Raw genomic sequence first — 27039 nt, 5'->3', positions numbered from 1 at the left:
CCTTTGGGTGAAATGACCTTATAAAAAGTCTTTTGGGTACAATGTTAACTATTTTTTTTTGCATAGAACCCAGGATCACTTCCCAAATCCCTCTCCTTCACAAAGCATAGTCTTTCTGAATATGTATAGCAATTTATATATCATTCCGAATATATATGGCAGTTTAAGAACATACAATAATATCAAAGAATTCAGAAAAAAATAGAGGAAACTTAAGCATTTAGATCAGGATTATCACATGTGTGAACTGATATTACATTATATAATTTTTCTCCAAAATCAGTGGAAACTCCCCAATTTCAGCATTTGTTAAGAGTCCACTAAGTGCTCCCTTTCACTGCCCTCCCTGACACCTAAGCACACCCTTGGGCTCCCATGTCCTCAAAGTGCCATCTGCCTGACTACCACACCTGAGAGAGAACAGTACTCATGTCAGAACAATTTAACCTTGCTATTGTTTCTCACTGAACAGATTGAGTTTTGTTGCGTATTTGTCATCCTCCAGCAACAGATGGTGCTGGTTTACTTCACAGCAATTCTGCTCCATCCTGGTTCCCTCAGAATCCCCCTATAGGGAACAAGCTTAGCTGCATGTGCTCCCAGCCCAAGTCCTCTCTTCAGTGAATACAGCCTTGCTCAGCAATTGCTCCCAGGACATAGACACTGTACCCATCAGAACAGCTGCATTTGGAGGAACTTTTATAATAGCATCAGTTTTGTATTAGTCCAAACCAGCTCTCTTCCACAAATTCTGGGGACTGGGCTTTAGTCTTGGTTACCAGTTTGGACACCCATTTCCTCAAGATAATTTTTGAAATAGACTTTATCTTTTAGAGCAATTTTAGGTTCATAGCAAAATCAAGCAGAAAGTAGAGAGTTCCCATCTGGTGGTATACAGAATAGTTTACTGCTCCCAAAATCTCTCTATGTGCTGCATATTCATTTCTCCCTCCCACCTATCTCCTGATCTTTTTATCTCTTTATAGTTCTGCCTTTCCTAGAATGTTGTGAAATTGCAATTATACAGTATTTAGCCTTTTTTGACTAGCTGCCTTCACTTAACATATGCATTTGTTTCTTACATGTCTTTTTTTTTTAAACAGGATCTTGCTCTGTCACCCAGGCTGGAGTGCAGTGGCGTGATCTTGGCTTACTGCAACCTCCACCTCCTGTGTTCAACCAATTCTCCTTCCTCAGCCTCCTGAGTAGCTGGGACTACAGGCGTGCACCACCACACCCAGTTAATTTTTGTATTTTTAGTAGAGATGGGGTTTCACCATATTGGCCAGGCTGGCCTTGAACTCCTGGCCTCAAGTGGTTCACCCATCTTGTCCTCCCAAAGTGCTGGGATTACAGGCATGAGCCACTGCAGCCAGCTTGATAACTCATTTCTTTTTTTTGGTGTTTGTGGACCTAAGTTTTAAACTTATCTGGGTAAATCCAAGGACTGCAATTGCTGGAATGTGTGGTAAGAGTATGTTTAGTTTTGTAAGAAACTTCCAAACTGTCTTCCAAAGTGACTGTACCATTTTGCATTCTTACCAGAAAGGAATGAAAGTTCCTGCTGCTTCACATCCTTACCAGCATTTAGAGTTATCTGTATTCTGGGTTTTGGTCATTCTAATAAGTGTATGGTGGTATCTCACTGTTGTTTTTGGCAATTGACTAACAAAATTTGATGTTAAGCATCTTTAATATGTTTATTGATCTTCTATATATCTTCTATGGTGAAGTGTCTATTTGGGTCTTTTGCCTATTTTTTTAACTGGATTGTGTATTATTCCATTCTCACATGCTAATAAAAACATACCTAAGACTGGGTAATCTGTAAAGGAAAGAAGTTTAATTGACTCACATTTCAGCATGGCTGAGGAGACCTCACAATCATGGCGGAAGGTGAAAGAGGAGCAAAGGCACATCTTACATGGCAGCAGGCAAAAGGCACATCTTACATGGCAGCAGGTAGGAGAGTGTGTGCACAGAAACTCCCCTTTATAAAACCATTAGCTCTTGTGAGATTTATTCACTATCTCGAGAGCAGCACAGGAAAGACTCGCTCCCCTGATTCAATTATCTCCCACCGGCTCCCTCCCACAACATGTGGGAATTATAGGAGCCACAATTCAAGATGAGATTTGGGTGGGGATACAGCTAAACTATATCAGGTTGTTTGTTTTCTTATTGTTGAGTTCCAAGAGTTCCTTGTATACATATACATATTTTGGGTAGCAGTCCTTTATCAGGTAGGTCTTTGCAATTACTTTTCTCCCAGTCTGTTGCTTATCGTCTTCTCTCTACAGTGTCTTTTGCAGAGCACCTCAGGATAATTTTATTTCTGGAAACTCGTATTTCTTCTATGCCACTGGGCTTTAGTCTGGACCAAAATTACTCTGTTTTAAAATTCCTTCCCCAGACACTGCATTCTTCTTAAGCAGATTGAACCACATCCTCCCTAATAACCAATTTTGAATAGTAGGGATCTCAGATCAACTCTACTCAGTCACAGAAGGCTCTGAAACACCCAAATCTGATGACGTGCTGTCTAGACACTCACATTTGCCTGAAAGGGTCACGCAGATGGCCTATGACAGGAAAGATATCTGACTAAAAAAACTTCTTGGGGCCACGCACAGTAGCTCATGTTTCTAATCCCAGCACTTTGGGAGGCTGAGGCGAGCAGATTGCTTGAGGCCAAGAACTTCAGATCAGCTTGGCCAACATGATAAAACCCTGTCTCTACTAAAAATACAAAAAGTAGCTGAGTGTGCTGGCGTGTGCCTGTAGTCCTAGCTACTGGGGAGGCTGAGACAGGAGAATTGCTTGAGGCGCAGGTTGTAGTGAGCTGAGATCCCGCCATTGCCCTCCAGTCTGTGTAACAGAGTGAGACTTCATCTTAAAAAAACAAAACACAGCAAAACAAAACAAAACCTTCTTGATTAAAATATATAATTCTGAAACTATTCTGTAGGACTCTGTAATATATATAATTATGCATTTGGCTAAACCTATAGAATGCATAACACAAGGAGTGAATCCTAATGTAAACTATGGACTTTAATCATAATAATGTATCAATATTGGCTCATTAATTATAACAAATGCATCACACTAATTCAAGATGCTAGTAATAGGGAAAATTATGGATGTGTATGTGTGTGTAGTGGGTATATGGGAACACTCTTTACTCTGTGACGAATTTTTCTGTAAACCTGTAACTGTTCTAAAAAAAAGTCTATTAATTAAAATAAGTACACTGCCTCAAATATATGTCTTATTTATATATCAGTTTAGTTGATTTGTTTGAAGAACATTTTGCAATGGTAAAAACAATCATTAAGGTACTATCTTACATTTAATAAATACTGATCAATTTGTTAAGGTGAAAGTTTAATTATTTGAGTAATTAAATGTGGTATCTTTTTTTTTTTTTTTTTGAGACACTTGCTGTGAGTCTTTCTTTATCGCCCAGACTGGGGTTCAGTGGCATGATCCTGGCTCACTACAACCTCTGCCTCCTGGGTTCAAGCGATTCTCCTGCCTCAGCCTTCGGAGTAGCTGGGATTACAGGCATGCGCCACCACGCCCAGCTAATTTTTGTATTTTTAGTAGAGATGGGTTTCACCATGTTGGCCAGGCTGGTCTCGAACTCCTGATCTCATGATCCATCCACTTTGGCCTCCCAAACTGCTGAGATTATAGGCATGAGCCACTGAGCCCAGCCTAAATGTAGTATCTTCAACATATACCTTTGATATTCTGCCTCCCCACCATCCCCCTCCTTCACCAGTTCTTTATTAAAGCAACTCAACAAACATAGAAGGAGAAATTCTATCTGCCACTGGAAACTAAAAGGTATTCTTATACTTCTGAGATTGTGGAAGGCAAAATTCTTTTTTTTTTTTTTAAATTTTTAAGTTCAGGGGCACATGAGCAGGTTTGTTATATAGATAAACTTTGTGTCATGGGAGTTTGTTTTATGGATTATTTCATCACCCAGGTAGCATCCATTAGTTAATTTTCTTGATCCTCTACCTCCTCCCATTCTCCACCCTCTGATAGGCTCCTGTGTGTATTGTCACCCTCTATATGTCTTTGTGTTCTCATTTAGTTCCTACTTATAAGTGACAATATGCAGTATTTGGTTTTCTGGTCCTGCATTAGTTTGCTAAGGATGATGGCCACCAGCTCCATCCATGTTCCTGCAAAGGATATTATCTTATTCTTTTTTATGGCTGCATAGTATTCCATGATGTATATATACCACATTTTCTTTATCCAGTCTACCATTGATGCACATTTGGGTTGATTCCATGTCTTTGCTATTGTGAACAGGCCTGTGGTGAACATACGCATGCATGTGTCTTTATGATGGGATGGTTTATATTCCTTTGGGTATACACCCAGTAATGGGATTGCTGGGTTGAATGGGGTCTTTGAGGAATCACCACCCTGTCTTCCACAATGGTTGAACTAATTTACACTCTCATCAACAGTGTATAAGCGTGGAAGGCAAAATTCTAAGCGGGTCCCAACTCCCAACCCCAGATGTACATGGCTTATTTATGGGGGGAATGTGGGAGTGTGGAGGGAATCTTTGACTATGACGGGATAGTTGCTCCATTAATTAGACTGCATCATATGGCACACGGTGGTGGCATAATCACTCCCCTGATTGCATCACATTTTATGAGACTCCCATGGAGCAGATTGGAAGAAAGTTAGAAGTCAGCAATTTGCTTCCGCTGATCTGGAAAAGAGCAAATGAACTGCCTTTGAAGGCCATGTGGCGAGACACTGCAAGTGGCCTTTAAGAACTGAGGGTGGTCCCTAGCAAGAACACAGGGATCTTGGTCATACAGCCGCAGGGAAGTGAATTCTGCTAAACACCCAAATGAGCTTGGAAGAGGACCTGGAGCTCCATATGAGAACTGCAGCTATGGCCAACACTGATTGTAGCCTTGCAGGGGACCAAGCTGCACCTGGACTCCTGGCCCATGGGAACCATGAGATAACAAATGTGTGCTGATTGAAGCCATTAAGTTTGTGGTACTTTGTTACACAGCAAGAGAAAATGAATACAGAGGGAGTGGAGGAGAAGTCACATTACAGGAAAGACCACGTGCTCTTCCTCACCTTTCCTGGGGAAGCCCGTGGACTCCGTGGTCAGAAGCCTTGTTTGAGGGGGTCCTCTCACTGCCCCAAATCTCCTCAGCCAGTCAGAGGAGCAGATTCAGTGAGACTTGTCACTCTGACCCACTGCTGCCTGCCTCGATGGAGAGGAATCAGCACAACCGGAAGAGGAGCTCTTTTCACCTGCTGTGTGCCCTCACCTCCAGCCCTGCTGAGAAAAGGCTCAAGCCCTCTTGTTTATCAACTCTCAGACTATTTCCTTTGGGGAAATCCCAGAGCCAGAGCTCTGCAAGAACTTAAGAAACTTGTTCCAGCTAATAATACCAAATAAGCTAGACAATAATAACAAACCACTAGCTACATGGGTAGAACCGTCTAGTGAAAAGGAGGGCACCAAGTTGACCACTCAGAACAAATGAACCTTTCTGAAACAGAAACCAGGAGAGAGTTTGGAAGAAATATTCTAATTCATATTCACAATAAGATTGGAGAGATCACTTTTAAAAATGTCTTTCATGCAAAAGAAATACTCTGAAATAATTCTTTGAAAAAAAGCTTAAACCATAATTGTCAAAATATAAATTTAAATAACAATAGTGAATAATATAATAGACAATTCCAAACACTGAATGATATTGACAGAATGTGCATATAAGAGAGAGGTCATGAGAAAGGATAAGTATCTTGGAGAACAGATTTGGAAGTCTAATCTAAAAATAATGGGAGTTGTAAATGCAAGAAAAAAATGCAATGAAGAACAAACAATCGGTGAAATAGTAGAAAATACTTCCTCAGAGCTGAAAAAAGGGCTGTGTCTGCGGATTGAAAAAGTTCACCAATTTATCATGGCCTTATTTTTCAAAAGCCCATTTCTAATGTCAAGAACTGTGAAGGCTCTGAGACTTAACCATAGTGGCAAGTTAACAAAGCAAAGGAGTCTAACTCACCATCCTAGATATTCGGGGATTCAGAATGTAAATGCATAGCAACATGTGCACTTTTTGGATAATTCCTTGTGAAAATACTCTAGTTAAATAAAAACAGAGTAAAAATGACAAAAAAGAAAAACTCCACAATATATAAGAAAGAGTAGTAAGTAGTAAAAATTCAATGAAACTTAGAATTAAATCTAAATAAATTTTCATAAGTGAAGTGTGATGCAATTAACAAAATCTTGAAAAAGAAGAGGTATAAGAAAATAATTTTTTGAGCATCTGAAAAATTAGGCAGATCATTCACTAAAACCATGAGGCAGGAGAGAGGGAGGGAGGAAAAGGTAAAAGCTTGCAAAAGGTCCCAGTCAGAATATTGGATTTTGATAGGAAAATATAGGCTCACATTTCTTTGTTAAAATATAATAATAGGCTGGGCGTGGCGGCTCATGTCTGTAATCCCAGCACTTTGGGAGGCCAAGGTGGGCAGATCATGAGGTCAGGAGTTCAAGACCAGCCTGACCAACATGGTGAAACCCCGTCTCTACTAAAAATACAAAAATTAGCTGGGCATGGTAGTGCATGCCTGTAATCCCAGCTACTCAGGAGGCTGATGCAACCGAATTGCTTGAACCTGGGAGGCAGAGGTTGCAGTGAGCCGAGATCACGCCACTGCACTCCAGTCTGGGTGACAGAGCGAGACTCTATCTCAAAAAAAAAAAAAATATATATATATATATACACACACGCACACACACACACACAAAATAATAATCTGTTGGTAGAATGAATATGTAGAGCTGTCTAGTCAATAAAATAAAACAAAAGAAGAAGATATGAAAACTGGTTTAAGGAAAGATAAATCAAGAGGGGAGAAATGAAATAAACAATAGTAGGAGGCCAGAAATGGTGGCTCATGCCTGTAATCCCAGTATTTTGGGAGGCCAAGGAAGGAGGATTGCTTGAGCCAGGAGTTTGAGGGCAGCCTGGGCAATATAGTGAGACCCCATCTCTACAAAAAATAAAAATAAATTAGCTGGGCATAATGGTGCACGCCTGTAGTGCCAGCAACTTGGAAGGCTGAGGTTGGAGGAGGATTGCTTGAGCCAGGGAGGTTGAGGCTGCAGTTAGCCATGATTGTACCACTGCAGTACAGCCTGGGTGACGGAGCAAGACTCTGTCTCAAAAAGAACAAAAAACACCAAACAATAACGGTAGGAGAGGAGAAATTTCTGCCGTATTCCCTCATGCGAGCCTGCCTTTAACCAGGGTCTTCCCTGCAGGGAAAAAGCTTATGGGTGTTAAAAGGGAGGAATTCTTGGTTGACTCCATCTCACTCATCTTTTCTTTTCCTGCATTTGGAGGGCAAATGAACTCAGGGCTTGTCTCAGGCTGTTTGTACTGCTGTAACAAAATACCACACATTGGGGCATTTGTGAAGAACAGAAATTTATTTTCTCACAGTTCCAGGGGCTGGGAAATTTGAGATTGAGGCGCTGACAAGTTTGTTGTCTGATGAAGGCTGTTCTCTGCCTCCAAGATGGAGTCTTGTTGCCGCATCCTCCTGAGGGGAAGAATGCTGTGTCCTCACACGGTGGAAGTGGGAGAGCAAGAGAGCTGAATGCTGCCTGAAGCCTCCTTTATAAGGGCCTTTATCCCACTCATGAGGGAGGAGCCCTCATGACCCAATCACATCTAATGGCCCTACTCTCACTTTTTAAAAAACAACCTTGTTTTTATTTTTTATTTTTTTTTTGAGATGGAGTTTCACTCTTGCTGCCCAGGGTGGAGTGCAATGGTGTAATCTCGGCTCACTGTAACCTCTGCCTCCTGGGTTTAAGCAATTCTCCTGCCTCAGCCTCTTGAGTAGCTGGTATTATAGGCATGTATCACGACACCCAGCTAGTTTTTGTATTTTTAGTAGATATGGGGTTTCTCCATGTCATTCAGGCTGGTCTTGTACTCCTCACCTCAGGTGATCCACCCTCCTTGCCCTTCCAAAGTGCCAGGATTATAGGCATGAGCCACTGTGCCAAAAAAATCAACTTTTATTCTAGGTTCAGGAGGTACATGTGCAGGTTTGTTACCTGGGTATGTTGCATGATGCTGAAGTTTGGGGTATGAATGATCCTGTCACCCAGGTACTGAGCATAGTACCCAATAGTTTGTCAATCCTTACCCCCTGTGTTTTCCTTCCACTTCTAATAGTCTCTAGTTTCTATTGTTGCCATTTTTATGTCCATGAGTATCCAATTTTCAGCTCCCACTTATAAGTGAGAATACGTGGTATTTGGTTTTTCTATTCCTGCATTGATTTTCTTGGAATAATGGCCTCTGGCTGCATCCATGTTGCTGCAAAGGACCTGATTACATTCTTTTTCATGGTTGCCTAGTATAGTGTATGTACGGCATTTTCTTTATCCAATCCACCATTAATGGATATCTAGGTTGAGTTCATGCCTTTGCTATTGTGAACAGTGCTACAACGAACATGCAGGTGCATGTCTTTTTGGTAGAATGATTTGTGGTTTTTGGTGTTGGGTTTTTTTGTTTGTTTGTTTGTTTGTTTGTTTTTGATATATACCCAGTAATGGGATTGCTGGGTTGAATAGCAGTTCTAAGTTTTTTGAAAAATCTCCAAACTGCTTTCCATAGTGCCTGAACTCATTTACATTCCCACCAACAGTGTAAAGGAGTCCTGTTTCTCCACAGCCTTACCCGTATCTGTTAGGGTTTTTTTTTTTTTTTTTTGTTTTTTTTTGTTTTTTTTTACTTTTTCATAATAGCCATTCTGACTGATGTGAGATGATATCTCATTGAGGTTTTGATTTGCATTTCTGTGATGATTAGTGATGTGGAACATTTTGTTGCATGTTTACTGGCTGCTTGTATGTCTTCTTTTGAAAATTGTTCATGTCTTTTGCCCATTTTTAAACATGGTTCTTTGTTTCTTGTTTGTTGAGTTGTTTAAGTTCCTTACAGATTCTGGATATTAGACCTTTGTTGGATGTGTAGTTTGCAAATATTTTCTCCCATTTGGGAGAAATCCATTAATAATTTCTTTCACTGTGTAGAAGCTTATTAGTTTAATTAAGTCCCACTTGTCAATTTTTGTTTTTGTTACATTTGCTTTTCAGGATTTAGTCATAAATTCTTTCCCAAGGCTGATGTCCAGAATGATGTTTCCTAGGTTTTCTTCTATGTTTCTTAAAGTTTGAAGTCACAAACATTTAAGTCTTTAATCCATCTTGAGTTAATTTTTGTATATGGTGAAAGGTAGGAGTCCAGTTTTATTCTTCTGCATATAGCTAGCCAGTTATCCTAGCACCATTTATTGAATAAGGAGTTGTTTCCCCATTGCTTATTTTGTCAACTTTGTCAAAGGTAAGATGGCTGTAGATGTGTGACTTTATTTCTGAGTTCTTTATTCAGTTCCATTAGTGTATATGTCTGTTTTTGTAGCAATACCATGCTGTTTTGGTTATTGCAGCCTTACAGTATAGTTTGAAGTACAGTAATGAATGTCTCCGGCTTTGTTCTTTTTGCTTAGAATTGCTTTGACTATTCATGCTCTTCTTGGTTCCATATGCATTTTAGAATAGTTTTTCCTAATTCTGTGAAAAATGATGTTGGTAGTTTGAAAGGAATAGCATTAAATCTGTAGACTACTTTGAGCAGTATGGCCATTTTAACAATAGTGATTCTTCCAGTCTATGAGCATGAAATGTTTTCCCATTTGTTTGTGTCATCTATGATTTCTTTTAGCACTGTTTTGTAGTTCTCTTTGTAGAGATCGTTCACCCCGTTGGGTAAGTGCATTCCTAGATATCTTATTTTTTTGGTGGCTATTGTAAATGGGATTGTGTTCTTGATTTGTCTCTCGGCTTGAACTTTATTGCTATATGGAAATGCTACTGATTTTCATACATTGACTTTGTATCCTGAAAATTTATTGAAGTTGTTTATCAGTTCCAGGAGCCTTTTTGTGGAGTCTTTAGGGTTTTTTAGTTATAGAATCATATTGTCAGCAAAGAGAGGTAATTGACTTCTTCTCTTCCTATTTGGATGTCTTTTTCTTTCACTTTCCTGATTGATCTGCTAGTACTTCCAGTACCATATTGAAGTACTGGAAGTAGTGAGAGTGGGCATCCTTGCCTTGTTCCAGTTCTCAAGAGGAATGCTTCCAGTTTTTGTCCATTCAGTATGATGTTGGCTGTTGGTTGTCATAGATATTGCTTATTATTTTTAGGTATATTTTTTCTTTCTTGAGGGTGTTTTGTCATGAAAGGATGTGGATTTTATTGAAAGCTTTTTCCACACGTAATGAGATGATCTTATGGGTTTTTTTAGTTCTGTTTATGTAGTAAATCACATTTATTGATTGTATATATTGAACCAACCTTTTATACCAGGAATGAAACCTATTTGATCATGGTGAATTAACTTTTTGATGTGCTGCTGGATTTGGTTTGCTAGTATTTTGTTGAGGATTTTTGCATCTATGTTCATCGGGGAGATTGGACTGTAGTTTTCTTTTTTTTGTTGTGTCTTTGCCAGGTTTTGGTATCAGGGTGTTGCTAACTTCATACAGTGAGTTTGGGAAGAGTCCCACCTGCTCAATTTTTTGGAATAGTTTCAGTATTATTAGTACTAGCTCTTTTTGTACATCTGATAGAATTTGGCTGTCAATCTGTCTGGTCCAGTGCTTTCTTTGGTTGGTAGATTTTTTGTTACTGCTTCAATTTTGGAACTCAATATTGGTCTGTTCAGGGTTTCAGTTTCTTCCTGATTGAATCTTGGGAGGTTGTGTGTTTCCAGGAATTTATTAATTTCCTCTAGATTTTCTAGTTTTTGTGCATAGAGATGTTCATAACAGTCTCTGAGGTTCTTTTGTATTTCTGTGAGATCAGTTGTAATGTCACCTTTGTCATTTCTGATTGTGCTTATTTGGATCTTTCACGTGCTTATCCATAAAGGAGGTCTAAATAAATTCAAAAAAATTAAAATCATACTAACCATATTCTCAGACCACAGTCAAATAAAAATAGAAATACCAAGAAGATCTCTTAAAACTGCACAATTATATGAAAATTAAACAACTTGCTCCTGAATGACCTTTGAGTAAGCAATAAAATTAAAGCAGAAATTTTAAATTCTCTGAAATAAATGAAAACAGAGACACAATATACAAAAATCTCTGGGATGCAGCAAAAGTAGGGTTAAAAGGACAGTTTATAGTGCTAAATACCTACCTCAAAAAGTTAAAAGGATCTCAAGTTGATGATCTAACATCACCCCTAGAGGAACTAGAAAAACTAACCCCAGTGCTAGCAGAAGGAAAAAAAAAAAGAACTAAAATCAGAACAGAGCTGAACAAAATTGAGACCCCAAAGCTATACAAAGAATCAACGACATCTAAAATCAGTTCTTTGAAAAGATGAACATGATCATAGACCACTAGCTATATTAACAAAGAAAGAAAAGACCCCACCTCTTAATACCACCACATTGACCATTAAATTTTTGAGAAAACACATTCAAACCACTGTTTCTGCATTCGCTACTGAGCATGCTCATCATTGCATAGTGACCAGTTGGAAAGTGAGTAAGAATCCCAAGATTCAGATTTGGGCATGAGTCCAAAGAAGTCTCTTATACCTCATGTCTAAACCGTAGTCTTGATACGAGCTTTTACAGAGCTCTGTATTTAGTGCTTGCATAGCTAATCATGGAGTGGACATGGTTTTTCATTTGCTGGCTGTGGAAAGCCCATGGGAAAGAGAATGATGAGCTGGATCACATGATACATCTGGGGAGGGGGTCTCTGACCATACTAGTGTAATGATTAAACTGTTGAACCATGTCTTAATAAGAACAACTTCAGCAGCACAAACAATGACAACAGCGACAACAAAGGGAAATGGACGCTTATACAATGTGGTGTAGACTTTGACCCAGAAATTCCTCTTACATAACTTACCTTTGGGAAAATACTTGCTCATGTGTTTCATGAGTTTGCAAAATCCCAATGATGTTTACTGCAGTGTTTTCTTTAATAGAGAAACACCCTTGGGGGAATCTTTCATCAAGAGACGACAGCTTAAATAAATTGTGGAATGTTCAGTCAATGACTGCAGCCCATGAAAAGAATGAGATTGATCTCTATATAGTAATCAGAAAATTCATTAGGTGAGGAAAGTACGTTGCAGAACATTATCTGTTTTGTGATCATGTGTGCGTGTTTATCCTAAGAAAGAGGCCTGGCCGAGGCTGGGCATGGTGGCTCAGGCTTGTAATCCAGCACTCTGGGAGGCCGAGTAGGAAGATTTCTTGAGGCCAGGAGTTTGAGACCAGCCTGCTCAACATAGTGAGACCTGTCATCTCTACAATAATAATAATAAGTAAAAATTGAAAAAAGAAGGAGATCTGGCAGTATATTGTCTCTAGTCTCTGGAGACTGTGGGACTATAAGGAGTATTCATACTTTTTTGCATTCCTGTATTGTTTGAATTTTCTACAATGAGAATGTTAAAAAAATTAAAGATAGTCTACTTAATGATAAAGTACAATGTATTAGCCTGTTCTCATGGTGCTAGTAAAGACATACCTGAGACTGGTTAATTTATAAAGGAAAGAGGTTTAATGGACTCACAGTTCCACATGGATGGGGAGGCCTGACAATCACAGTAGAAGGCAAGGAGAAGCAAAGCCATATCTTACATGGCGGCAGGCAAAGAGCAAATGAAAACCAAGCGAAAAGGGTTTCCCCTTATAAAACCATCAAATCTCGTGAGACTTATTCATTACCATGAGAACAGTATGGGGAAAACAGCCTCCATGATTCAATGATCTCCCGCTGGGTCCCTCCCACAACATGTGGAAATTATGGGAGCTACAATTCAAGATGAGATTTGGGTGGGGACACAGTCAAACCGTACCATACAGCAAGTCCTTGAATAATGTCTTTTTTCCTTTCATTCAACATCATTTCTTTATAATGTTGATGAGAAGAAAAAATTGATTCCCAGCCAGGGCCACTGTCTGTGTGGTGTGTGTGTTCTCCCCATGTCTGTGTGGGTTCTTTCTGGGTCCTCGGGTTTCCTCCCACCTCCCACAGATATGCACATTAAGTGAATTGTGTCTAAAATGGTCCAGGTGAGAGTGAGTAGGGGTGTATGTGAGTGCGCCCCACGATGGGACGGCGTCCTGTTGCGGGTGGGCTCCCACCTTGCACCCTGAATTGCTGGGAGAGGTTCTGGCCACCAGTGACCCTGAACTGGAGTCAGCAGGCAAATCATTATGTTATTTGTTTTGATTTGTCTTTCTTAAATGTTAAGTAGAGCTTACATAAATTTCAATGTTTAATATTAGAAGTGCTTTGTGTCTTTATTTGAAAGTTGGGTCATGTTTTTGTGATCAGAAATATGCCAGAGGATCTTAACTCTCATTTATATCAAGTAGCCTATGGTCAAATTGATTTCCTTATATATCCTTTCGCCTAAAGTTGAAATTTCCAAGAACCTATTGACAACATTAAGAAATCAATATATCACTTTTTTTTTTTTTTTTTTTGTACACGAAGAAAAGCCCACAGTGTAATTACTTGGTTTCTTCCATCACTTTTGTCATTAAGTCTGAGCAATGTCACAGAGGCAGTTTCCTGGTTGGTTTATGTAGGATAGATACTCCTTTTTTTTTTTTTTTTGTCATGTTTATGGAATCTAAGAATAAGTTCACAGGCTCCTTCTGGTCATTTTGTAATGTTTAGATTCCTCATATTATATACTTATTATCATCTGATAACAATATATTATATTTAATTGTATATTGATCATCAGAGCATAACAGCCTGTGACAGAAAAGTCTAAAAATGAGAAGATATATATTTCTTCCAAGAGATTCAAAAAGCGTTATGGGAATAATCACAGAAGATATGAATAGAGTACTAAAAACTAAGTAGAGACAGATGCTATGATTATTTTATGATTGGGAAAGTGAGGTTTTGGGAGCTATGTGCAATCTAGCAAAATGGAAGTCAGGAATAGGTGTAAAAGCTTTCCATTGTTTTCCAAACATTCATCCAAGTCCTTTCCCTCTTCCTGAAACATGTCTGGTCAAAATTCTTGATAGTTCTTTTTTTTTTTTTTTTTTTTTTTTGCCAGTAACTATGATGTCACAAGCATCAAGACAATTACTATATACTCACTAATCATTTCAACTTGTCAGCAAGGTTGTCTTATGTCTATGGCCTATATCTGCATTATTTTTTTTTAACATTTATTTATTCGTTTATTTAGAGACGGAGTTTCACTCTCGCCACCAAAGCTGGAGTGCAATGGCATGATCTCAGTTCACTGCAACCTCCACCTCCTGGGTTCAAGCGATTCTCCCACCTTAGCCCCCCGAGTAGCTGGGATTACAGGCGCCCACCACCAAGCCCAGCTAATATTCATATTTTTAGTAGAGACAGGGTTTCACCATGTTGGCCAAGCTGGTCTCGAACTCCTGACCTCAGGTGATCCACCTGCCTCAACCTCCCAGAGTGCTGGGATTACAGGTGTTAGCCACTGTGCCGGCTACTTTTATTTTTTTAGAGATGGGGTCTCAGTCTGTTGCTCAGGCTGGAGTACAGTGGCTAGATCATAGCTGGCCGCAGCCTTGAACTCCTGGGCTCAAGGGATCTTCCTGCTTCAGCCTCCTGAGCAGCTTGGATTATAGGGGCATGCTGGCTAATTTTTTTTAATTTTTATTTTTTTGTAGACGGGGACTCACTTTGTTGCCCAGGCTGGTCTCAAAACTACTGTTTCGCCTGATGCATTATTTTTTATCCTACAGCAGTGCTTCAAAGTCACAGAGATTTTTGTCCTAGATCATCAGCTAAACTGCTTCTATTTAGAATTTTTTGTTGTTGTTTTCTTAAAAAAAAAAAAAAAAAAAGCAACAACAAATCTAGAAGTAAAGGTAGGAACATTTACCGTTTCCCCCCCCGAGGTTGAGAACAGTCTCTTTCATCTGTTTTCCAGAATTTTAATAACTGTTTCACAGCCTCTCCTGCGGGTTAGATGTCCTGAGTGTGCTGATGTTTGCAACACTTCCCTTTTCTGCTGTTTGAATCATCTGCAACTTCACAGGATTAGTAATAGAGTCGGCTGAAGGGCAGATTTTATCCTGACCCTGGCAACAGTCACTCCTACCTAAGGCAACTGACTCAGGCTTCTCCTGGGCTCTTTATTCCCCCCTACCAGGCAGATTTCTATCTATATATGGTAATAATGCTCCCTAGCAGAGGCGGCTGACTTCCCCAGGAAAACTGGAAAGTGAAATCACATACCAGAAACTTTGTGGTACTGTGGTCATGCTCGTTTTTCTGCTACAAAGGGTGAAAGTCGATTATTAAAGCAATTGCATCTTCTGAGAGTGATTTTCCCGCATCCCTCCGTGCTTGGGGGGTGCAGAGACCCAGCCAGCACCCTCTGCCAGCCCTGCAGATGACTCACTGCGTTTGCACGGCCGCAACCGGGCTCGGTGGTGGTGGTGACGCGGCCCGGCAGGCGGCCCGGCAGCCCGGAACGCAGGCGGGCTGCACCCTCTGGAAGCCAGCCCGGGTCTCCGCGCTGTCTTTCTCAACATCAGAAATGCTGCTCCTATTTGCATGGTGCTTGACCTTAATCGGAGTCCTGTTAGCGCCCGCGATTCTCACCAAAACTCAGTGAAGGGTGGGTCAGTGATCTAGGCCCTTTACTCATCGGGGAAACTGAGGCTCAGATGAAAGTCTAGCCCAAAGTCACACCTAAATTGCGCAGCTTAGGTGTAAATACAGAATTGCAGGGGGAGGCAATGTGCTTGTGTCGCTCCATGCTGCGTTTTAGGCTTTCTTTACAAGGGCCAAACACCATCTGCTTTCATATAATAAATTTCCATTCCACTTTAAATATATAGAAAGCAGCACAGAGGAAGTTCAAGGGAGGAGATGAGCAAGCGTGTATGGGAGTCCTATTTGTGGAAACATCACTTCAAATCAGTGACAGTTTTTTTTTTTCCTAGTGAAGTTGATCAAAAGAAAGCCCAAGTTATTCAGAATGCTGAGATTCAAGGAAATGCATAAAAATATTTATTTCTATCTTTTTAATGTGATCTCATTAGCTTTAAATAGCTGGGCTTCCTTGCTTTTTTGTGAGAGGAAAACAACATATCTTCAAAACAGTTACCTAAAAATAGTAGAAACTTTACCAAGGGAGCCGGGCACGGGTGCTCACGCCTGTGATCCCAGCACTTTGGGAGGCAGAGGTGGGCACATCACTTGAGGCCAAGAGTTCGAGACTAGCCTGGTCAACATGGCGAAACATCTTCTCTACTAAAAATAGAAAAAATAGACCGGGCATGGTGGTGGTTTGCACCGGTAATCCCAGCTATTCACGAGGGTGAGGTGGGAGAATTACTTGAACTCGGGAGGCTGAGGTTGCAGTGAACTGAGATGGCACTGCTGCACTCCAGCCTGGGTGACAGGGTGAGACTCTGTCTCAACAAACAAACAAAAAGAAACTTTACCAAGGGAGTTGTAGAGGTTTTTTTTTTTTTCAAATTTCATTTTCACATGCAGTAATATTTATTTTGCTGTCTGGATATTGTTAGAAATTGTGTAGGAGAAAACTGAATGTTAGGATATTTAAAAATACGCAGCAGTCTCACAAGCTTCAGTAAGTTTTAAGTTCCTTTGGGTGGCTGTGATAGTTATGACATCAATTCAAGAATACTCACTGTAGAGTATGTTAGACAAAATGCACACTCAACGGATGTTGATTAAAACCATTCTGACTCCACTGTTCAAAGCAATTCAGTTTTTCTTGTTGTGTTGTTGCTGTTGTTTTTGAGACAGTCTTGCTCTATCACCCAGCCTGGAGTGCAGTGGCGCAATCTTGACTCACTGCAACCTCAGCCTCCCAGGTTCAAGCAATTCTCCTGCCTCAGCCTCCCGAGTAGCTGAGATTACAGGCACGTGCCACCACACCCAGCTAATTTTTGTGTTTTTAGTAGAGAGAGGGTTTCACCATATTGGCCAGGCTGGTCTTGAACTCCTGATCTCAGATAATCCTCCTGCCTTGGCCTCCCAAAGTGCTGAGATTACAGGCGTGAGCACCGTGCCCAGCTGAAATTCAATATTAGAGTTAGGTTTGAAGCCCACTGTCAGCTTCATCGTACTGTTGATTTGAGTATAGTTCTATCCAGAAGAAGAATAAACTACATGTCTCTGTAAAGTAACTTTTAGTCATGTTTCTCAGCCCTGTCTGGCTTGCCAGGGCATTTCTAAAAGGGGCCAGGCCAGTGGCTCATGCCTGTAATCCTAGCATTTTGGGAGGCCAAGGCAGGAGGATCACTTGAGACCAGGAGTTGGAGACCATCCTGGGCAACATAGCGAGACCCCATCTCTAAAATAAAGTAAAAATAGGGCTAGGCTTGGTGGCTCATGCCTATAATCCCAGCACTTTAGGAGGCCGAGGTGGGCGGATCACCTGAGGTCAGGAGCTTAAGACCAGCCTGGCCAACGTGGGAGAACCCCATCTCTACTAAAAACACAGAAAATTAGCTGGCTGGGTATGTGACGGGCCCCTGTAAGCCCAGCTACTTAGGAGGCTTAGGCAGGAGAATTTCTTGAACTCAGGAGACCGAGGTTGCAGTGAGCAAAGATTGCGCCATTGCACTCCAGACTGGGCAATAAGAGAGAAACTTCATCTCAAAAAAAAAAAAAAAAAAAAAAAGAAAAGAAAAGTAAAAGTAAAATTAGCCAGGTGTGGTGTTGTGCGCCTGCAGTCCCAGCTACTGGGGAGTCTGAGGTGGGAGGATCGCATGAGCCTGGGAGGTTGAGGCTGCAGTGAGCCATGAGCCATGAGCCATGAGCCATGAGCCATGAGCCATGAGCCATGATCGTGCCACTGTACTCCAGCCTGGGCAACAGAATGAGAATCTGTCTCTAAAAGTAATTTTAGAAGAGAGTGGCAAAGACTGTATGGCCTTTGGAAACAGTCTCATTGCTATTCACCTTAATCGTATCTTCCACCTACCTGCACAATTCCCACTGCCCTTTCCACCCGCACTCCCCTTAACCCTGACCTGCAAAAGATTAATGAATGAATTAATTAAAATTTAATACATTGTAATCAATATAGTCTCACTTTATAACACTATCATTACCACCTTCGTGATCTGTTCCCACCACTATTTTTCACTTGGACAAAACACAAAGACATCAATCAAGCAAACAAAAAACTCTAAAAATCCACGCAAAAAAGCAAAAGTACCTGTATCCAAACTGAGTAGTCTGAAAACCTTTCGGCATTTTTCGGTGGACTACAGAGCGATATTAGGCATACAAATTTGTGTTTCCTTTTCTAAGTTCAGAGGACAAATAGGAATGTATGAGCCACAGCTCTTAGTTTTTCCATATGGTGACGCTCATCATTTTTCGAGAGGGATGCAGAGAAAGTAGTTCTTGTCTGCCACCTAGTGGACAAAATTGGATTTGCGCCTTGCCACTATGCTCCGGTAGCTAAACTTCAGAAAAATACTGCACTGATTCAAATAAAGATTGATGGATTCTACGAGATGATTCTACTTTCCGAGCTTCAGAGCTCCACAGGTTAAAAGAAACAAGATGATATAATGCTGAAGATTTGTTGCATAACAGAACAGGAGTTGATGCAAAATCAAGATGGGAAGAAAACCACATCTACGGAACCACATAATAAATAGCTGTGCTTGGTGAGGGAATATTATTGTCATTCATACGAGTCAATTGCAATCAGAATACTCTGTGGAGCAATGGCTTTAAACGGCCCCATCCTCCAATAAAGCAAAGCAAACAAGAACGTATCAGTGGATGCTGATTTTCAAACAAGCAGAAGTTCTTGTAATCCCCCTGCTCAAAAATTTAAATGAACTTAAACCAGCTCTTTCCCTTGTATCTAGAAAGTCATCTGGTCTGGCCGGGCGCGGTGGCTCAAGCCTGTAATCCCAGCACTTTGGGAGGCCGAGACGGGCGGATCACGAGGTCAGGAGATGGAGACCATCCTGGCTAACACGGTGAAACCCCGTCTCTACTAAAAATACAAAAAATTAGCCGGGCGAGGTGGCGGGCGCCTGTAGTCCCAGCTACTCGGGAGGCTGAGGCAGGAGAATGGCGTGAACCCGGGAGGCGGAGCTTGCAGTGAGCCGAGATCGCGCCACTGCACTCCAGCCTGGGCCACAGAGCGAGACTCCATCTCAAAAAAAAAAAAAAAAGAAAGTCATCTGGTCTTACCAGTTTTTTTCTTACTGCTACCAAGAGTGATCAGTAGATGCTTTTCCATTTCAGTTTCCATCTTAGCTCTGACCAGACTGCACGCTGTTTTTAGATTCATCTTCCTTAAACTTCTGTCACCATTGTTTGAAAATACAATAGAACTCAATTTCCCTTTCTTTCCAAATGCCTCCTCCATCTGATTTCACTGTTACTTGAATCCAGTGTAATCCTATCCTTACATTTTCATTTCCCTGGCCCCTTGAAGAAGTGTTGCTCTTTGCAGCCTTGGAGTCTTCATTGATGAGCTTCTGTCCTTCCCTCCCTTTCCCAGACAAAGCTTTTTCATCCTGTAGGGTCCAGCCCAACTCTTGCCCCTCCATGTCACTCTCCCTTGTCTGTGTAATCCTATGGAGGTTATAGTTTATATTCTATAACTATGTGCTTGTGCAAATACTTGTCAAATTGTTTACTATTGATACACAGGCTTTAGTCTCATCTTATCCAAAATCTATTGGGAAATATTCCAGGCCAGATACTATTTCTTATCCCTTTTCAAGCCCCCGCCGGGGTCTACATGTTTGGGAACACTGTGAGCTCAGTAAGATACTTGTCTATTGGTTTTCTTTATCAGCTCATAATTCTGCAAGGAAGATGCAGCTGGTATTGTAATTCCTGTTTTACAAACGAGGACGCTGAAGCCCAGAGCATTTTCAAGACTTGCTCCTGGGAACGGCAGTGCCAGGACAGGAGCTCTGGGTATTTCCTCCTTGTCTAGTCCCCTTCCCGGAGCACCCCACGGTCATCATGCTGATAGAGTGATAACTAAACCTGTGTTTATTTCAGATAGATTTCTAGATAACAAGCACGAGCTCATATTGTGAGGATCAGCTAGATAATAGATGATAATCAGGGTGTGTGCTTCTGCAGCCTGTGTGGCAATTTCAGTTCTTTCTGGGTGGTGATGCCACACTTTCAGCCCACACCCATTTGTCCTTTTTGAAAACCACAAACGAGTGCTTGGGCATATATGACATTCTCCGGCACAGCCCTCTGTACTCATCCAACTAAATGAACTGGCTTGTTTACTGCTTTAAACTATAGTGGCTCCAACTGCTTCCCGCCCTCCTGGCCTGCTGAAAGATCTCCTGTGGTTTTGGAGCTCACGGGCTCATGAGGAAACCAAACACCGCATGTTCTCACTCATAGGTGGGAATCGAACAATGAGAACACTTGGACACAGGAAGGGGAACAGCACACACTGGGGCCTGTCGTGGGGTGGGGGAAGTGGGGAGGGATGGCATTAGGAGGAACACCTAATGTAAATGACGAGTTAATGGGTGCAGCACACCAACGTGGCACATGTATACATATGTAACCAACCTGCACGTTGTGCACATGTACCCTAGAACTTAAAGAATAAAAAACAAAACAAAACAAAACAAAAAAACACCGCTGTGTGACAGGGTGTTTTAACCAGAGTTGTCAGTGAATGACCAGAGCTGGGGAGAAAAATTTCTAGGTAGTTCCTCCTCTGGCCACAGGATGGATTCATTTTCCATCTGGAATTGCACCATGAAGCCTTGGATGCTTTTGTTCTTCCATGCCTGGCTTGGACCCTGAGGCTTGGGTGTGCTGGGCAGGAGCACAGGGTAGTAAAATGAAAATATCTTGTCTATACTCAGTTAGGGAGTTCAGAGGGATGGCCTTGATGAAATCAGTCCTATTAAGTACCTAGAAAATAGATGTTAAGTACCTAGAAAAAAGGTTGTTATGCAATGCTACTGATTTAGAATGATTGTGTGTATTAATCAAACAGAAGCATAGAGAGAGGCATAAATTGATTGTTTAAGGAAAATCTAAATGCATAGTTGTAACAAGTGACTTTTTTTTTTTCTTTTTGCTTTGAGACAAGATCTTGCTCTGTCGCCAAGGCTAGAGTGCAGCGTCTCTATCACAGTTCACTGTAGACTTTACCTCCTTGGCTCAGGTGATCCTCCTGCCCAGCCTTCTGAGTAGCTGGGACTACAGGTGTGCACCACCACACCTGGTTGATTTTGTACTTTTTGTAGAGGTAGGAGTCTCACTTTGTTGCCCAGGCTTGTCTCAAACTCTTGGGCTCAAGCCAGCCTTCTGACTCGACCTCCCAAAGTGCTGGGATTATAGGTGTGAGCCACCATGCCCAGCCACAAATGACTTTTATAATTGTACCTAAAAGTGTCATGAAATGCAATATTAGTACTTCTATTTTGTGAAAATTCTATTAACATATAAAGAAGATTGGTTTTCAAATTTACAAGAAAAAACAACTCCATTAAAAAGTGGTCAAAGGACACGAGCAGACACTTCTCAAAAGAAGACATACATATGGTAAAAAACATGAGAAAAAGCTCAACATCACTGATCATTAGAGACATGCAAATTGAAACCATAATAAGATACCATCTCATGCTGTCGGAGTGGCTATTATTAAAAAGTAAAAAACCAACCAACCAAACAAACAACAACAAACAGACAAAAAACAGATGCTGGCGAGATTGCAAAGAAAAAGGAATGCTTTTACATTATTGGTGGGAATATAAATTAGGTCAACCATTGTGGAAGACAGTGTGGTGATTCCTCAAAGACCTAGAGGCAGAAATACCATTTGACCCAGCAATCCCATTACTGGGTATATACCCAAAGGAATATAAATAATTCTATTATAAAGATACATGCACTTGTATGTTCACTGTAGCACTATTCACAATAGTGAAGACACGGAATCAACCCAAATGCCCATCAGTGATAGACTGGATAAAGAAAATGTGGCACACATACACCATGGAATATATGCAGCCATGAAAAGGAATAAGATCATGTCCTTTGCAGGGACATAGATAGAGTTGGGAGGTGCTGTCCTCAGCAAACTAACGCAGGAACAGAAAACCAAACACCGCATGTTCTCGCTTAAAAGTGGGAGCTGAATGATGAGAACACATGGACACACAGGGGCAACAATACACACTGGAGCCTGGCAGGGGGTACGGGGGAAGGAGAGCATCAGGAAGAGTAGCTAATGCATGCTAAGCTTAATACCTAGGGGATGGGATGGTCTGTGCAGGAAACTACCATGGCACAGGTTTACCTATGTAACAAACCTGCACATCCTGCACATGTACCCCTGAACTTAAAAGTTGAAGAAAAAAGAAAGAATATTGCTTTTCAACCAAGTTATAAAAAAGTTTCATGATAAAAGCGGCAAGAGATTTTAAAATGAGAATTGAAACCAATTAGGAACTTGCCATATAATGTACCAGATACAGAGGACTCACGAAGAGCCCAGAATTATTCCCACTGGGAACTGCCCAGATGGTGATGACAACTCCAAGTACAACTGCAAACCTCATGTTCTTCTGTTCTCCCAACGGGCCCGTGGGAGGCAAGACCAGCTATTCAGAGCCCTCTTTTGTAGGCTTAGAGAGTCAAATGTCTTCCAACCCCACATTCCTCATAGCTTGGTAGTTGTGGTGAGGGTGGGTGGGTCCCGGTTCTGAAGCCAAGGCCATATGACCTCACTATCCACTGAATATCCATACATCAGTGTCTTAAGATACAAACTCCAGGCTACACGTATTGGCTCACGCCTGTAATCCCAGCACTTTAGGAGGCCGAGGTGGATGGATCACAAGGTCAGTAGTTCAAGACCAGCCTGGCCAAGGTGGCGAAATCCTGTCTCTACTAAAAATATAAAAATTAGCCAGATGCAGTGGCAGGTGCCTGCATTCCCAGCTACTCGGGAGGCTGAGGCAGGAGAGTCACTTGAACCTGGGTGGCGGAGGTTGTAGTGAGATGAGATCGTTCCACTGCACAACAGCCTGGGAGACAGTGAGACTCCGTCACAAAAAAAAGAAAAAAGATACAAATTCCACCATGTCATAATAATATTGACTATTCAGCCCTTGGAATATGTGTGCAAAAATATTATTTTTCTACTCTTATGTAAATTCAAATGTTGTCTGAACAAGTTTCAGTGGGAAACCTTGGGGAAAAAATCCATTGGGAAATGTCCTGTGGGCTGGGCTTGGTGGCTTACCCCTCTAATCCCAGCACTTTGAGAGGCCAATGTGAGAGGATTGGTTGAGTCCTGGAGTTCAAGAGCAGCCTGGGCAACACAGTGATACCCTGACTCTACAAAAAATTAAAAAATATTAGCTGGGTGTGGTGGTGCACACATGTAGTCCTAGCTACTTGGGAAGCTGAGGTGGGAGGAGCAGTTAAGTCCAGAGGTTAGAGGCTGCAGTGAGCTATGATGGCGCCACGCACTCCAGGTGGAGTGATACAGCAAGACTCTGTCTCTGTCTCTCTTTTTTTTTCCTTTGAGACAAAGTCTTACTCTTGTCCCCAGGCTGGAGTGCAGTGGCGCAATCTTGGCTCACTGCAACCTCCGCCTCCTGGGTTCAAGCAATTCTCCTGCCTCAGCTTCCCGAGTAGCTGGGATTACAGGAGCCTGCCACCACACCTGGCTAATTTTTGTATTTTTAGTAGAGACAGGGTTTCACCATGTTGGCCAGGCTGGTCTCGAACTCCAGATATCAGCCGATCTGCCCACCTCGACCTCCCAAAGTGTTGAGATTACAGGCGTGAGTCACTGTGCCCAGCTGACTCTGTCTCTCTTAAAAAAAGTCTTTTATTATACATTTCATTGCATATGGGTTACTTTGATTTTAAGGAATCTTCCTATCACTTCACACAAAGCTTAGCTAATGAGGAATACAAAAGACTAGAATCATGCCCATGGTTTTTTAGCCTTTTATTGGCCAAGGACATCTACAAAGTCACTTGCTGTGCTAAGTAACTAGGATCAGAACCTGTATGGCCTGTAATGTCTGTGTAGTCAGTAGACCTTGGACACAGACATCACAAAACCATATAACCAGAAACGACAAGTTGAAAAACATGTTGGAGGTTGTTGCTTATCTTTGATTTTTCTCAAACATATCAGAAACTCTATTCCTTAAGTCCTGGATGCAAATCACATCTTTTCCATTTAACGTGACAAGCTTGGACTGATAGATGGTGTTGCCATCCCCATGAAATAGTGGAACATCAGGTTTCCTGCTGATAGAAAATTCTGGGTGGGTTTGTAAGACCAAGTCAACTTAGTAGAAAATACTGTGTTGACTTTTCGTGTGCAAGGCTCAAGTTTCTGATTTCTTGAGCGCCAAGGGGAAGGTATTGTCATAGGAAATGAAAGCTTGATTAATTAGAACAGAGTTCTGCCTTTTAAAAGATTCAGTCACTGAACTTAAAGGACTACACTGAACTCTCAAGGGGGAGGTTGCCCTTCTAATTCTTTTCTCTCCCTAGGCAGTGTTGACTCTTTTTCCCATGCCTTGAAAGAGCATGTTGTGGACTGTCACGCTGTGGGAATAGCCTCATGTAAAACATCCCTCGGGTCTTGGTCTAACCATCACCATCTATTAGTCATCTATTAGAAAAGGAAAGGCTTCAGAGATCCACAAACTACAGAAAAAGCAAGAAATGTTTTCTCACTTCACATGACATTGGCAGGAGTGTACTCTCAGTGCGACAGCTCCCACCTCAGTTAGAAAAGTCAAAAATTAAAGTGCACTTAGTAATAGCCTTGCAGGCTGCACTGGCGGGCTCTGGACACACCATACCTCTGTCTAACTACAACTGTGACTTTGGTGTCTCTCTGTCTGGTTGGCACATGGCACAACAGTGTGCAGTCTCTAACCTTCTCTTGAGGCAGGCCCTGGGCTGCTGATCTAGACTGTTTCTAGTTCAGATGGTGATCCCTATGTCCAAGTCCCCTCTAAGTCAAGCTCTAAGTGGCTCCAAGCCAAACTGAAACCTTATCTCCCAATGGGACCCAAAAATAAACTGGATACTTAGAGATGTTCTAGGCAGGAAATTATTCTGGGTCAAACTTCTTCATTCCCAATTCATTATAAACTGCAATTGCATAACAGGGTTATATTAGTCCGTTTTCCCACTGCTATAAAGAACTGCCCAAGACTGGGTAATTTATAAAGAAAAGAGGTTTAATTGACACAGTTTCCCATGACTGGGGAGGCCTCAGGAAACTTACAGTCATGGCAGAAGGGGAAGCAAGACCTTCTTCATATGGCAACAGGAAAGAGTGAGCAAGAAAGGGAAAACTGCCTTATAAAACCATCAGATCTCGTGAAAACTCACTCACTATCACGAGAACAGAATGGTGGAAACTGTCCCCATGATCCAATCACCTCCTATCGAGTTCCTCCCTCAACACGTGGGGATTGTGGGGATTAAAATTCAAGATGAGATTTGGGTGTGGACAGAGTTAAGCCATATGAAGGGTCAATCAATTGGTAAGGTTGTTTTCACCTTTTATAAGTTGTAATGTTTAATTTCTGTGAGTTTGACTAGATAAAACCTGCATATGTACAGAATCCATAAACCACAGAAGAGTGCACAGTGAAGTGTTACTCTCTTTTTACCTCCATTTCTCAAGGATCCAGTTTCCCTCTTTGGGGACATCTGTTTTTACCCTTTCTTTAACCTTCCAGGGATGATAATATATGCCTACACCCAAACTACACATACAGAGATAAATACATACCATTTTTCATCAAATGGTTGTACACTGTACAACATTAGTTCTAAATTTTATTTTTTAAACCTAGCAATATTACCTTGAAGTCATTCTTTTTGATTGCTGTATAATATTCTGCTTCATAGATATGTCATAACTGATTCAATAAGTTTCCTGTTCATGGACTTTTAAATTGTTTCCAATATTTTGATATTGCAAACAATTCTGCATTCCACATCTTTGTACACACATGATTTCACATGTATATATTTGTAATATACATTTCTAAAAGTTGATATGACATCTTATTATAATTAATGATATGCATGGCCGGGCGCAGTGGCTCAAGCCTGTAATCCCAGCACTTTGGGAGGCCGAGACGGGCGGATCATGAGGTCAGGAGATCGAGACCATCCTGGCTAACACGGTGAAACCCCGTCTCTACTAAAAAATACAAAAAACTAGCCGGGCGAAGTGGCGGGTGCCTGTAGTCCCAGCTACTGGGGAGGCTGAGGCAGGAGAATGGCGTGAACCCGAGAGGAGGAGCTTGCAGTGAGCTGAGATCCGGCCACTGCACTCCAGCCTGGGTAACAGAGCAAGACTCCGTCTCAAAAAAAAAAAAAAAAAAAAAAAAAAAAAATTAATGATATGCTACCTGTTTTTATGATGCATTAATTTCTTTCACTATGTAGTCAGCGTTTTCTTTTTCTTTTTTGTGATGTGAAAAATTAAATTTTCATTAATGGTTTGTTTTTATAAGAATATAGTATGCCTTATATAATGACTCTATTTCTCTGATTATCATTTGTTTATTTCTTACTATAATCAATGTTGAATTCAGTGATTACTACTTAACCCCAGCCTTCTCTCTACTATGTGATTTTGTTTGATTTTTGCTATTTTTCCTAGTATTAATATTTGTATATTTAAATAAACTTAAATTTGTTGGTTTATCAGCATTGGTGCTTGGCTATAGGATATAAGGAAATCTGTAAACCCACATTATTTTCCTCTTTCTATCCCCTTTCTCTTTGAACTTTTGTCATTTATATAGTATTTCTGTTGTCAAGAATTATTTCTTTATCTTTGGTATCCATTAGCTCTACTGGAATATGTCTCAGTGT

This window comes from Theropithecus gelada, chromosome 9 (genome assembly GCF_003255815.1).
Source record: "Theropithecus gelada isolate Dixy chromosome 9, Tgel_1.0, whole genome shotgun sequence".
Lineage (NCBI taxonomy): Eukaryota > Metazoa > Chordata > Mammalia > Primates > Cercopithecidae > Theropithecus > Theropithecus gelada.
This window is presented reverse-complemented; position numbering follows the sequence as displayed.